This window comes from Bidens hawaiensis, unplaced genomic scaffold (assembly GCF_021521415.1).
Source record: "Bidens hawaiensis isolate Kalapana, Puna unplaced genomic scaffold, B.hawaiensis_p1.1 tig00030181_1, whole genome shotgun sequence".
Taxonomy (NCBI): Eukaryota; Viridiplantae; Streptophyta; class Magnoliopsida; order Asterales; family Asteraceae; genus Bidens; species Bidens hawaiensis.
This window is the reverse complement of record NW_027495013.1, coordinates 1-13,623: the sequence shown is the minus strand read 5'-3', so window position 1 is coordinate 13,623 and position 13,623 is coordinate 1. Positions and strand designations below refer to the sequence as shown.

General features: G+C 40.3%; 1 pseudogene; it reads right to left on the bottom strand.

Annotated features, from left to right (window-relative positions):
* Positions 1–9,501: 9,501 nt before the first annotated feature.
* LOC143579968 (putative linoleate 9S-lipoxygenase 5 pseudogene) lies at positions 9,502–10,534 on the bottom strand (annotated as a pseudogene).
* Between the last annotated feature and the right edge of the window lie 3,089 nt (positions 10,535–13,623).

Here is a 13,623-nt window from a genome sequence, read left to right as displayed (position 1 = left end):
TAACTACCACGCGGTTATATAATTAGCCGGTAGTTATAACTAACTTATAACCGTCAATAACCGCCTAATATTTACATCAAGACATCCTAGCATACAAATATTGCATAAAGCACCCTAAACCATACATTGTACTAATTACAAAATTATTCCGCAACATTTTTTAAAAATTGATCACACAATTAAGGACTTGTATTTTCTCGCATCTTAATAGTTCTGTAAATGGCCTTCCTTCTCACTTTTCGCTTTCCTTGCAAACGCCTTGTGAAACACTCGACCAAAACGCTTTCTAATTGGATTCCCTTCAGCCTCATGCTGAACTTCGGTTCTCCCCGGTTATATTGCATATAGAAGTACTACCCGCCATTGATTAACGACCAAACGCCACTTTCTCACCCCCGAACCATTGACTTCCAATTTTTCTAATACCTTTGGATTAAAACAGCCCTCTAGACGCCTCCTGCCTGATTACGAAAATACATAGGGATTCCAACCGCCCATCGTGACTATTTATTTCCCAAACCTGAATCCAAAACACATCCTCTTCAGATCAATACCCGCAACCTCCTGTTGCTTTTGATGTTACCACACCGTTGTCGCTTCCTGACCGCCATAAATGATCACCGAGTAAGTCTCTGCCTACTCTGATTCGGTTCCAATGAACGAACCACCATCGTTCCCACTGCCACTACATCTTTTTCTCCAGATCACACCGCAGCCACCACTACAAGTCACACCCGACTCGTTTAACCTTGACCGATTATAACCGCCACCAAACTACCAAAGCCATCCTCTTCTTTATTGTTTCGCCATAACACCAAAATTATTTCATTTACAAGACTCACAGTGAATCTTGCCACTCGGTTTTTAGTTCCTCAAGAACCCCAGTAAACGCCACTGAATTCTTGATTGATGATTGAATACAATGTTCTTAATATTTAACTTTTTTCACTTTTCCCAAACTATGCATTCCGGTAACCAATCTTCTACCTTTGAACCCTAATGACTTTTCTTCCGCGGCATAGGCAACACCTTTTCCTTTCCTCGCCACCTCTTCTTCCGCCGTGCCCAGTTCACTCCTGGATGATCCCTTGTAACCATCAACCATAACATCCTCTACCATAACATCCTCTAGTTGACACCCTTTTGGTCCACCACTGAATTTTGGCCTTGTCGACTTTCTTACTCCACCGGAATTTGCACCCCTTGACATATGGGAAACTTCATATTGATTAGAATATCATGTGGCTCTGATACCAATGTAGGACCCAGAAGATCACGATTTAACCAACAATCAAGAACATAACAAAGAGAATAAACAATAACGCCTTGTTCTTGAGTTTTTTAACCAAGGAAAGAAAAGGAAAGGAGAGGGAAGGGAAGGGAAGGGAAGGGAAGGAAATTTATTTTAATTAGGTGTGTTCTTGAGTTGGAAGGAAATTAAAGGAAAGGAAAGGATAACTATGTTAAAAAATAGTTATCCTTAGTAATCATCCCATTTTTTGGAAGATAACTTATTGGGAAAATACATTAATTTAATCCCTCCTAACTTCTCCTACTCCTTTCTTTTCCATCCTAAAAAAACTCAAGAACACCCATATTTTAACTATACTTAGTTTTCCTTTCCTTTCCCTCCTTTAAAAAAAACTCAAGAACAGGGCATAAGGGATGAAACCCGAAACAAAAACTTTATTGATCGAACACGACATGATCTTTATTATATGAACAACTTTGTTACAAGACACTAATATCAAACATCTATTTATGGGCATCATAATGGCAGTTATAACTACCACATCGGTTATATAACTACCTGGTAGTTATATAACTAACTTTATAACCGCCTAATATTTACATCAAGACCCCTAACTTACAAATGTTGCACAAAGCACCCTAAACTATACTTTGTACTAATTACAAAATTGTCCCGCAATATTTTATCAAACTTGATCACACAATTAAGGCCAACAACATCTGTTTATTATTTAATCATGTGGCTATCACTGAATATGAATCTAATGATAGTATTGATTTTTTCAGTTTGACTTCTGTTGTTTTTTGTTGTTTATATGTAGTAGTTACAGTGCCGTATAGATGTAATGTAGGAACTTATTGCATAACAAATAACTGCTTTTAGTTTCGACTTTGTGAATAGATCTTGGTAAATAACAGCCCTTTATTTAAAGCATTTCTATTGTTTATGGTATCATTGTGTGAGTTTTTAAGACATAAATTTCGTCGCCATCTGCCAATGTTAACGAAGCTCAGTCTTCAAGAAAAAGAGATCGTACGGCTTCAGCTTCTGATACGCAGTCAGTGAACGCTTCAGATTTAGAAGCTCATGATGAGACGGTCAGAAATCATAGGAGTACCGTTATGCGTTAGTGTGCAAATAAATATTTTTGTTATTTATTTGCAGTGTAAGGAACATGAAAACAAAAAAGGTTGATGAGATACGTAATGGTTCTAACGGATCAACACTTAATATCACTAGCCATTTAGACGCCCAGAAACATGCTTCTTATTAGTTGACATCAATGTAAGTACACTCTACTTTATCAGCAACTATCACTGCCTCACTTCATGTTAAATCACCAAGACTTTTTAATAATATTGCCATCTTATAAAATTACTTTTAGTGATATTAAAGAAATCGCAACTACAAAAAACACACAACCACTCATCGACTCGCTTCATGTTGTGCAATGCTATTGCATTCAGAATTACATTTGCACTGATAAACGGTCAGAAGCAAGAAATTCCAGTATATCATTTTAACTTCCTGCCATACGAACTGCTTAGTACCTGCAAGAATAATAACAATCTACTAACAGGTACTACACATTGCAATTTTTTTAATTCTTATTATGTGCTGCAACTTATTTACACCGATAATAGATCGGCTATACGAGTTGTTTAATAGGCATAAATGACTTTGAGTTGAAGTTGGTGTATAACATTTAAATCTGTTATGCATCGAGCTCCAGATCTGATTACAAAAGTATATTTTAGTAAATGGCTGTTTTGATAAACGGATAACTTTGGCGCAACTTTGTAAGTCGTTTTTAATTTGTTTCAGACGTGACTTTCAATTTCAAAGAAACCCATTAAATACTATAATTGTTACTGCCCATAAATTTTTCTCCCACCCGTAAGATAAGCCGACCTTCACAGATTACCTTTACACCAAAGACAATAATGCCCGCTTGCAACTAATTGACCATGGCCCGTTTATAGCCAATATATGCTTTTCATTTTGACTTTCAAAAGTCAAGCGTCATAGGTTGTCAAAGGGTATTACGGTCATTTAGCAAAAAGATTATAGAACTATACACCTTATTAAAATCAATTAAACTGTATAATGTATTTAAGCTAAAAATATTCTCCACTTTCATTCAAAAACACTGATGGTTGACAGGTCTTTATTGCCAGAATCTTATAAGCGTTAATTTCCCATTCCGGTACGTTAAAGTAAAACTGTAGCTCAAACTCTATTACGGGTCACAAACAAAAATCAGAACAGGTGCTTGGGAAATAACAAAACACACATTTTAGATGGAAGTATGCGACTATCTGCTGTTTGAGTTGTATTGCGAGTTGCAGTAGGTGAAACTGCTTATTTTCTCCTTACGTTAGTCATTTTAAAAAACCTGTTTTAATTTTAATTTGTGACCCGTAATTAAGTTTCAAGTACTATCGTACTTTAATGTACCGAAGCAGAAACGGGACCTAATTGTCCCGGCTCAAAGAGCCGGGTAAATCACTAGTTATAAATATTTTGATTATTACATTATAATTGGTACTATTTGTTGGATAATGCTGACTAAGATTGATGATATGGCATTGAACAAGTAAAGTGGAGTAGTGCTGACCGAGAAAGCAGCAATGAATAAACGTTCGTGTGAACGTTGGAGTCGTTCAGAAAAGGAAGGAGGAGTGCCACCTTTCTAGGAAGAACAAGTCTAGCTTTTAGCCTATTTAAGTAGTTGTTCTGTTTAAGTTTTTTTGCATGTATTCAATTGTTTTCTGCTTTTGTAATCGTTGAAGTTATAATACAAAAAGGCATTCTGCAAGTTTCTGTCTTTGTTATTTCTCTGTTTCCAAACTCTGATCAAACCAACATTTTGGTATCAGAGCAAGTTTTCGATCCTATCATATGCCCAAATACATAAACTCAGCAACCATGAGTGCACTAGCTACCAATCTAAACCAACCAAAAGAAAACTCGTTCCCGTTTTACTGTCCCTCTCTTACCTCTTCAAACTACACCACATGGGCCATCAAGATGGAGGCCATAATGGACGCTCAAGGCTTATGGGAGGCTATCGAACCGCAGACTGGGGTGGTTGCGGATGAAAAGAAGAGCAAGATGGCTCGAGCCTTCCTTTTCCAAGCAATTCCGGAGGAGATATTGCTGCAAGTTGCCAAGAAAAAGACGGCCCGTGAAGTGTGGGAATCTTTGAAGACAAGATTCGTGGGTGTAGATCGGGTTCAAAAGGCTCGATTACACACACTCAAAAGTGAATTTGAAGCAATGCGCATGAAAGACAGTGAATCAATTGACGAGTATGCCGGAAAACTATCCGGTATGATCACTAAATACAACAGTGTGGGTGCCGTGTTGGAGAATGAGGAACTGGTACGTAAATTGTTCGATACTGTAACTGAAAAATACATTCATCTGGTTGCGTCCATGGAGCAGTATTCTGATTTGGAACGCATGCCTTTCGAGGAGGCAATTGGGCGGTTAAAGGCCTATGAGGATCGAGTAAAACTGAGGCAAGGTGGATCTTCAAGTGAAAATGCTTTGCTTTTCACTAAAGCAGAAGGATCATCAAGTGCCAAGACTTACAATAAGCAAGGGTCCGGGCGTGGACGTGGGCACACTAATGGAGAAAGAGGAGGCAGAAGCAACACACGAGGTGGTCGTGGATCCAGTCGAGGTCGGGGTGACCGGTATGCAGGAAAGTCATACAAAGATACCAACAACACAAACCGAAAACCATGTGACAAGAAGAGTCACATTAGATGCTTTGAATGCCAACAACTTGGGCATTATGCGTCTGAGTGCAAGGACAAACAAGAGCAAGAAGTGCACTTGACAAAGGAACCGGAGGATGGACCGACGTTAATGTTGTGTGTTGGTGAAGAAGAAATACCTTCAATGGTGTTATTGCATGAGGAAAAGGTGTTTCCTAAGAGTCATGCCACCCGGAATGGAGAGAGTGAAGATTTGTGGTATCTTGACAACGGTGCAAGTAATCACATGACAAGCATGAAAAGCTCCTTTGCAGAATTGAATGAAAGCATAACGGGCCATGTACGGTTTGGTGATAACTCAAGAGTAGAGATCAAAGGGAAGGGTACAATACTCTTTCAATGCAAGAATGGGGATCAACTAATGATTCCTGAAGTATACTTCATACCAGCCTTGAAAAGTAACATCTTGAGCCTCGGACAGTTAACTGAAGTCGGGTATGATGCTTGGATGCATGATGAATTCCTGAGGGTATTCGATAGTCACAAGCGGTTGGTGATGAAGATTCCAAGATCAGCAAACAGGTTATATAGAATAACTTTAAAAATTGCAAAACCAGTGTGCTTGAAAGCTAGCATGGACGATGAAGCTTGGATATGGCATGCAAGGTTGGGACATGCCAATTTCCATGTGCTAGAATCGATGGCCAAGAGAAAGCTGGTAAGAGGTCTACCGTGTATCTCACACCCTGAACAACTTTGTGAAGCATGTTTGGTAGCCAAACAAACTCGGAAAAGTTTTCCAAAAGAAGTCAATTGGAGAGCTTCTAAGCCATTGGAGTTGCTACATGCCGATCTTTGTGGCCCGATCACGCCCCAAACATGGGGAGGTAACCGTTACTTCCTCCTCATAGTCGATGATTTTAGTCGGTTCATGTGGGTGTATTTGTTAAAAACGAAGAATGAGGCTTTAGAGAAGTTTCAAATCTTTATGAAAAGAGTTGAAAAACAATCTAAACATGGGGTCAGTATGTTGAGAACAGACCGGGGTGGGGAATTTAATTCCCAAGCTTTTACAAACTATTGTAATCAAATGGGGATCAAAAGGCAAACCACAGCCCCCTACACTCCACAACAAAATGGTGTTGTGGAACGTAGGAATAGAACGGTTATGGGCATGACTCGTTCTATGTTAAAATCATTTAAAGTGCCAGAACCATTGTGGGGAGAAGCTGTGCGCCATTCTGTGTATTTACTCAACAGAATTGTTACAAAGGCTGTAAAGAATAGAACCCCATATGAAGCATGGATGAAGAAGAAACCAAACTTAAAATACTTGAAAGTATTTGGGTGTGTTGGGTACGCAATGAAATTAACAGGTAACTTCCAAAAGTTGGAAGATAGGAGCAGACCTATGATTTACTTGGGAGTTGAGCCTGGAAGTAAGGCATACAGAATGTACAATCCAAAGGAGAAAAGGGTAGTTGTATCACGTGATGTGTCCTTCTATGAAACAAAAGGATGGGATTGGAAGGAGGTACAAAGTGAAAGGTCCATGTCAACAGGAATTTTTTTTACAGCCAAATCCCAATGAAGATATCAACCACATGGAGAACTTGCATGGGAATTCAAACCAAAATACCCCATGTCCAGCAGACCAAAGTTCACCTACATCTGCTGGTCCCACAAGAAATTTGCAAGAAAATCCTCAATTTCCCATGCAAGATGAGGAAGACCATGATGGATTTTTTGATCATACACCACCAAAGGGCTTCAAGAAAATTCAAGATGTTTATCAACAGGCTTCTGCAATGACCGATGAAGAAGTACGTAAGTTGTATGAGGACAACGAACTTCTTCTGGCTGATGACGAACCTGTTTCGTTTAAGGAAGCTTCAAAGGAGGAGTCTTGGAGAAAAGCAATGCTGGTTGAACTAGACTCAATTGAAAGAAATAACACCTGGTCCTTAACCCAACTGCCACAAGGAAACAAAGCTATTGGGTTAAAATGGGTGTATAAAGTAAAGAAGGATGCGAAAGGTTCGGTAACTAAGTACAAAGCTCGTTTGGTAGCAAAGGGGTATGTGCAGCGAAAAGGTGTTGATTTTGAGGAAGTGTTTGCACCGGTGGCACGATTGGAGACCATTCGTTTGATACTATCAATTGCAGCTGAAAGAAACTGGCTTGTTCATCACTTAGATGTCAAGTCAGCCTTCTTAAATGGAGAGCTTAAAGAGGAGGTGTATGTAACGCAACCGTTGGGCTTCGAGATTAAAGGGAAAGTAGGTTGGGTGTACAGGTTACACAAAGCACTCTATGGGCTTCGACAAGCTCCAAGAGCTTGGAACACAAAGCTTGATATGTCCTTAAAAGAAGTTGGTTTCATCAAGTGTGCACAAGATCAAGCAGTATACAAGTTGCAAAACAACAGGTCAACTTTAATTGTGGGTGTGTATGTTGATGATTTAATTGTAACAGGGTCTAATGAAAGGGAAATTGAAGAGTTCAAGAAAAAAATGAAGCAAGCTTTCGATATGAGTGACTTGGGTCTTCTAAGTTACTATTTGGGAATCGAAGTTCAGCAAGGTGACCAAGGTATCTTCATTAAACAGGAAGGTTATGCAAAGAAGATACTTGAAAGTACTGGAATGGCAACGTGCAATGATACACAATTTCCTATGGAAGCAAAATTGAAGCTGACAAAAGATGAGAATGGCAGATCAGTGGAAGCCACTGAGTTCAGGAGAATCATTGGCAGTCTACGGTACTTGACTCATACTCGACCTGATCTAAGCTATTCGGTTGGGGTGGTGAGCAAGTTCATGCAAGAACCTAAAGCGAGCCATCATGTAGCAGTAAAGCAGATTTTACGTTACATCAAGGGTACAACCGGGTTTGGCTTGTGGTATAGAAAGGCTGGAGATGGAAAACTGTGCGGGTACAGCGATAGCAGTCACGGGCTGGATATTGAAGATAGAAGGAGCACCACGGGTATGGCGTTCTATTATTCAAACAATTTAATCACTTGGACCTCACAAAAACAACAGACTGTTGCGTTGAGCTCCTGTGAGGCTGAATTCATGGCTGCAACAGCAGCAGCTTGCCAAGCGTTGTGGCTGCGAAATTTGCTTAGTGAATTGACTGGAAGTGAGGCGCAGAAGGTAAAACTCTTGGTTGATAACGAGTCTGCAATAGCTTTGATGAAGAACCCCGTATTTCACAAACGAAGCAAGCATATTGATACGAAGTTTCACTTCATACGAGAGTGTGTGGATCGGGATCAAATACATGTTGAACATGTACGGGGAGAGCTGCAGAAAGCAGACATTTTAACAAAGCCGTTGCCACGTATAAAGTTCAAAGAAATGAGGAGCTTGATCGGAGTGGAGGACCTTAACCAAGTCAGCATTAACGGGGAGAATGTTGGATAATGCTGACTAAGATTGATGATATGGCATTGAACAAGTAAAGTGGAGTAGTGCTGACCGAGAAAGCAGCAATGAATAAACGTTCGTGTGAACGTTGGAGTCGTTCAGAAAAGGAAGGAGGAGTGCCACCTTTCTAGGAAGAACAAGTCTAGCTTTTAGCCTATTTAAGTAGTTGTTCTGTTTAAGTTTTTTTGCATGTATTCAATTGTTTTCTGCTTTTGTAATCGTTGAAGTTATAATACAAAAAGGCATTCTGCAAGTTTCTGTCTTTGTTATTTCTCTGTTTCCAAACTCTGATCAAACCAACACTATTCTTTGTCAAGCCACTTACAGTTACTAGGATCAGGTAAGTCTTGTAACTTACTTTAAGGTTATAAAATAATATTTTTTGATTAGTTATGCACATTATTTTCATAGTGCAAAATTACTTGAAGTTAGTGAGTCGACAACGTATTAAAGATCCATGTGTGGTAATGACCGATTATGCATTGTCTCTCTAGTTATGGACTTGGTAGTTGACATGTTAACGTATTTTCTTATTTGTCATGTTTCTGGTCATGCTGACAAGGAGTCTTAGACTTAACTTCCATGGCTTGAGCAACTGACTGATGACAGTTTGATGAATAACCTTACACATGGGCGTAGTCGTGCGCATTGGACTCCCAAAAACAGAGAATAAAGAATGTTTGAGGCATTCATCATCTACTTCTCCTTCCCGCTATAGTTTTCCATCGCCTCTAACGGCCTCTACAACAGTAGAATAACGGCCTTTACAACAGTAGAATATTCATAGAAGTGGAGAGAAAAGAACCGAAGAGGAAGGAAACTGATACATATTTTTTTCTTTCAAAATAGTCTAAAGAATGTACACTTTCCATGTTTAAATCTAGACGAAAGCACTCTAGTAGAGAAAGATTACATAGACACATATTTCATGTGAACGATTCAACTAAACTTTCTTGTAAGATATAGCGAACACAAAATATAAAGCATAGATTAGAAAACACAAAGTTTAACGTGCCACATACTGTCCACACAAGCCACATGAATGATATATGCACTAGGACACTTTATTAAGAAGATTAGGTAAAAACACGTTTCATATCGACACGCTATTTGGTATACCCTTTCCCGTAATTCCTTCTTCACTGCTAGGATATAGTAGAGTGTATGGTATCTTTACAAGTCCATTCCTATTCTTCAATCTCTCATCACTGTTCATCTTCACAATCTTTTCCTCAATTTCTTTCAACTTCTTGCCAAACTTTTCAAACGCCATCATAGGTTCCACATCCATTGTCCACTCAGGACACTCTCTTTGACCGAGGTAGAGTTCATCTGACGTATGCCTTGATAATATTTCTATTAGAGAATACTCAAAAGTGATTGTAGTTGAGAGGTGACAGTTTTCAGAAAAGCACTTTTGGGATCCTCTTTTAGCTCATCATACTCAGGAGTGTATGGTTCGAGCATAAGCCTACGACTTAGTGTTGGACGATTAGGGGGATAACCCGCATAACCATATTGGCCATAGTTTACAGCTGCATGAAGAGCAGAAGCCACCCATATTATTATGGTGCAATTGTCAATCACATCTTGAATAGAGTTCATTTTAGGCCACCATGGCTCATCTTTGAGGTCGCCATGTCCCTCCTCTCGCAGTTCCTTCCACCATGACTGGAGTTCCGTATCGTTTTTCACCATGTCGTCGGTTTTGTAATAGAATTTACAGTAATCCTCAACCCAAGTTTTAATGGCTGACCATATCTCAAGCCCATCAACAGCGTATGGGTAATCTTCAATTGTCAAACGTAGGCCGTGGGGAGAACTTGAGTCTTCAACTGCCATTCCCCTAAAAAGCAGAAACATTTTTTAGGAAATGATGATACTAGTACACTAACTAGTGCGAAAGTTTGCTTCTATAACTTTATGTCACGTTCTACTCTTAGGAAGATAGGGAGTACGAACTTTTATATTAGTAGGTGATTAGTATTTTGCTAAACACTTTTAGTTGTTTTTCTTAAAGTTTTTGTATTTCTACTCAATTTGCTACCCCTGTTAGCGAACTAATGCAAGTTATGACAATGTTTTGGAGTTCACCAGTGTGGTAAGTGAACTCGGTGACAAGCAAACTCATTAGAGTTTTTAACCAAACTTAATACGTTGCTTACAGATTACATCAATGTAACATCCTAAAATTTTTATAATGATAAATAAAAGAAAGTTATGTTTAGTGATTTCACGTTTTAGTTATTTAATGTCGAGTAAGGAACGGGTCATGGGCTTAGATTACGTAAGATGGGTTAAATGAGAATGGGCCTTGGGCCCGTGGGCTCGAGAGTTACTACCACAAGACCCTACCTCCCATTTTTCACTAACTTCCTTCCACTCCCACACCCAAACACTCTCAATTCTAGAGAGAGAAACTAGAGAGAGAAAGTTCTCAAATCACAAATCCGAGTCCACAATCTTGTTCCTAATCGTTTTTGGTTAGTCCCTCTCGAAAATCATCCGTTTTCATAACCATTTTCGGCCTCAAATCGAGCAAAAACTCCCATTTTCGTAACTTGAGTTTTCGGGTCAAAAACCGTCTTGTTTTGGTGTCAAAATGCAACTTTTGATGTTTAAAATCACTGGGAATCGATAGCCCTTTCAATCCCGAACATTTCCATGTCAAAAACTTCGATTTTGGGTCAAAAAATCTGGAAAATCCGGAAAACCCGTAGGTTTCTCCGTCGCCCAGCTTGAAGGCGTCGAATCAGTCCATTCGATCGAATGAGTCAATCGAATCAGTCCATTCGATCGAATGAGTCAATCGAATCAGTCCATTCGATCGAATGAGTCAATCGAATCAGTCCATTCGATCGAATAGGGAAGCAACCGAATGGTCTCCATCTTATGACCTTGGGAGGGTTCGACGTAGTTTTGGGTATGGATTGGTTGTCTGAGTTTGAGGCTCAGATAGTATGTAAAAGTAAGATGATAAGGTTAAAGTCATTGGATGGTAGTGCGGTGACGGTTTATGGTGATAAGGAGAGTTGTGGGCTTAATGTCATTTCGATGATAAAAGCCGAGGGTTTGTTAAGGCGGGGGTGCGGAGCCTACCTGGCGTATGTTGTCAACGCTACGGCCGAGACGAAAGAAATGAAGAATGTTCCTATTGTGCGCGACTACCCAGAAGTATTCCCTGAGGATCTTCCGGGGTTGCCACCTGAGCGAGGGATAGAATTTCAGATAGATCTAGTACCAGGAGCCCAGCCCGTCGCGAAAGCGCCTTACCGTCTAGCACCGTCCGAGATGAAGGAATTGATGTCACAACTGCAAGAACTCCTCGACAAAGGTTTCATAAGACCGAGTGTTTCTCCGTGGGGCGCACCGGTTTTGTTTGTGAAAAAGAAGGATGGAAGTATGAGAATGTGCATAGACTATCGTGAGTTGAATAAGCTTACGGTAAAGAATAGATATCCTTTGCCAAGGATCGATGATCTGTTTGACCAACTGCAAGGTTCAAGTTGGTTCTCACGAATAGATCTCAGATCAGGCTACCATCAGCTGAAGGTGAAGGAGGCAGACATCCCTAAGACAGCGTTCCGAACGCGGTATGGACACTACGAGTTCCTCGTAATGTCATTCGGTCTAACAAATGCTCCTGCAGCATTTATGGACATGATGAATAGGGTGTGTCGGCCGATGTTGGATAAGTCGGTTATCGTCTTCATTGACGATATATTGATTTATTCAAAGAACGAGTCTGACCATGCTGAGCATCTGAGAGAGGTATTGGAGACACTGAAGAAAGAGAAGTTGTACGCCAAGTTTTCGAAGTGCGCGTTCTGGCTAAGAGAAGTGCAATTTTTAGGTCACGTGATTAATCCTGAAGGGATTACCGTGGACCCAGCTAAGATTGAAGCGATAACGAATTGGAAGACTCCGCAAAATCCGACTGATATACGAAGTTTCCTAGGGTTAGCCGGCTACTACAGGAGATTCATCGAAGGTTTCTCCAAGATAGCCGCACCGCTGACCGGTATGACCCGAAGGTCGATAGTATTCAGCTGGGGAAAATTTCAAGAAGAAGCCTTTGAAGAATTGAAGAAGAGACTCACGCAAGCTCCAATCCTTACTCTACCCGATGGTGACGAGGATTTCGTTGTTTGTGCTGATGCTTCGCATCAAGGATTAGGTTGCGTGTTGATGCAACGAGGGAAGGTGATAGCTTACGCGTCCAGACAGTTGAAGGTCCTATGAAAGTACTTATCCGACGCATGATTTGGAGTTAGCAGCTGTAGTGCATGCTCTTAAGATATGGAGGCACTATCTGTACGGCACTAAGTGTACTATCTATACCGATCATAAGAGTTTAAAGTACTTCTTCGAGCAGAAAGAATTGAACATGAGGCAGAGAAGATGGTTAGAATTGATAAAGGATTACGACTGTGAGATTAAGTATTACCCCGGTAAAGCTAACGTGGTTGCTGATGCGCTAAGTCGTAAGAATGAGGAAGTCCTTGCAACAGTGAAGTCATACAAGCTGATTGTGAACTCAAGTCTTTTTGAAGAAATCATCAAAGTGCAGTCGGAGGTGTTAGTAGATGAAGGGTTAGTAAAGAGAGAAAGGATTTATGGCCAGCAAGATGAGTTGGTGGAAAACACTCATGGAGTTAAAACTAGGTTCGACCGTATGTGGATCCCACGCCATGGTGATCTTAGAAGTCGAATCTTAGATGAAGCTCATAAGTCAAGGTACTCAATCCATCCTGGAGCTACAAAGATGTACCAAGACCTGAAGAGAGATTACTGGTGGCCAGGAATGAAGAATGATGTAGTGGATTATGTTAGTAAGTGCTTAACTTGCTTACAAGTCAAAGCCGAGCATCAGAAGCCTTATGGGAAGATGCAACCGCTAGAGATACCTGAGTGGAAATGGGAACACATCACCATGGATTTCATAACTAAGCTACCTCGTACGGCTAAGCAACATGATACCATCTGGGTGATTGTGGACCGTTTGACCAAGAGTGCTCACTTTCTGCCCATACGAGAGGCCATCTCGTCAGAAACGTTAGCAAGCTTGTTCATCAAGGAAGTGGTAACCAAGCATGGAGTACCGTTATCGATCGTGTCTGATAGGGATACACGGTTTACTTCGAGGTTCTGGAAGAAATTTCATGAAGCTTTGGGGACGAGGTTGAACATCGGTACGGCGTATCATCCTCAAACT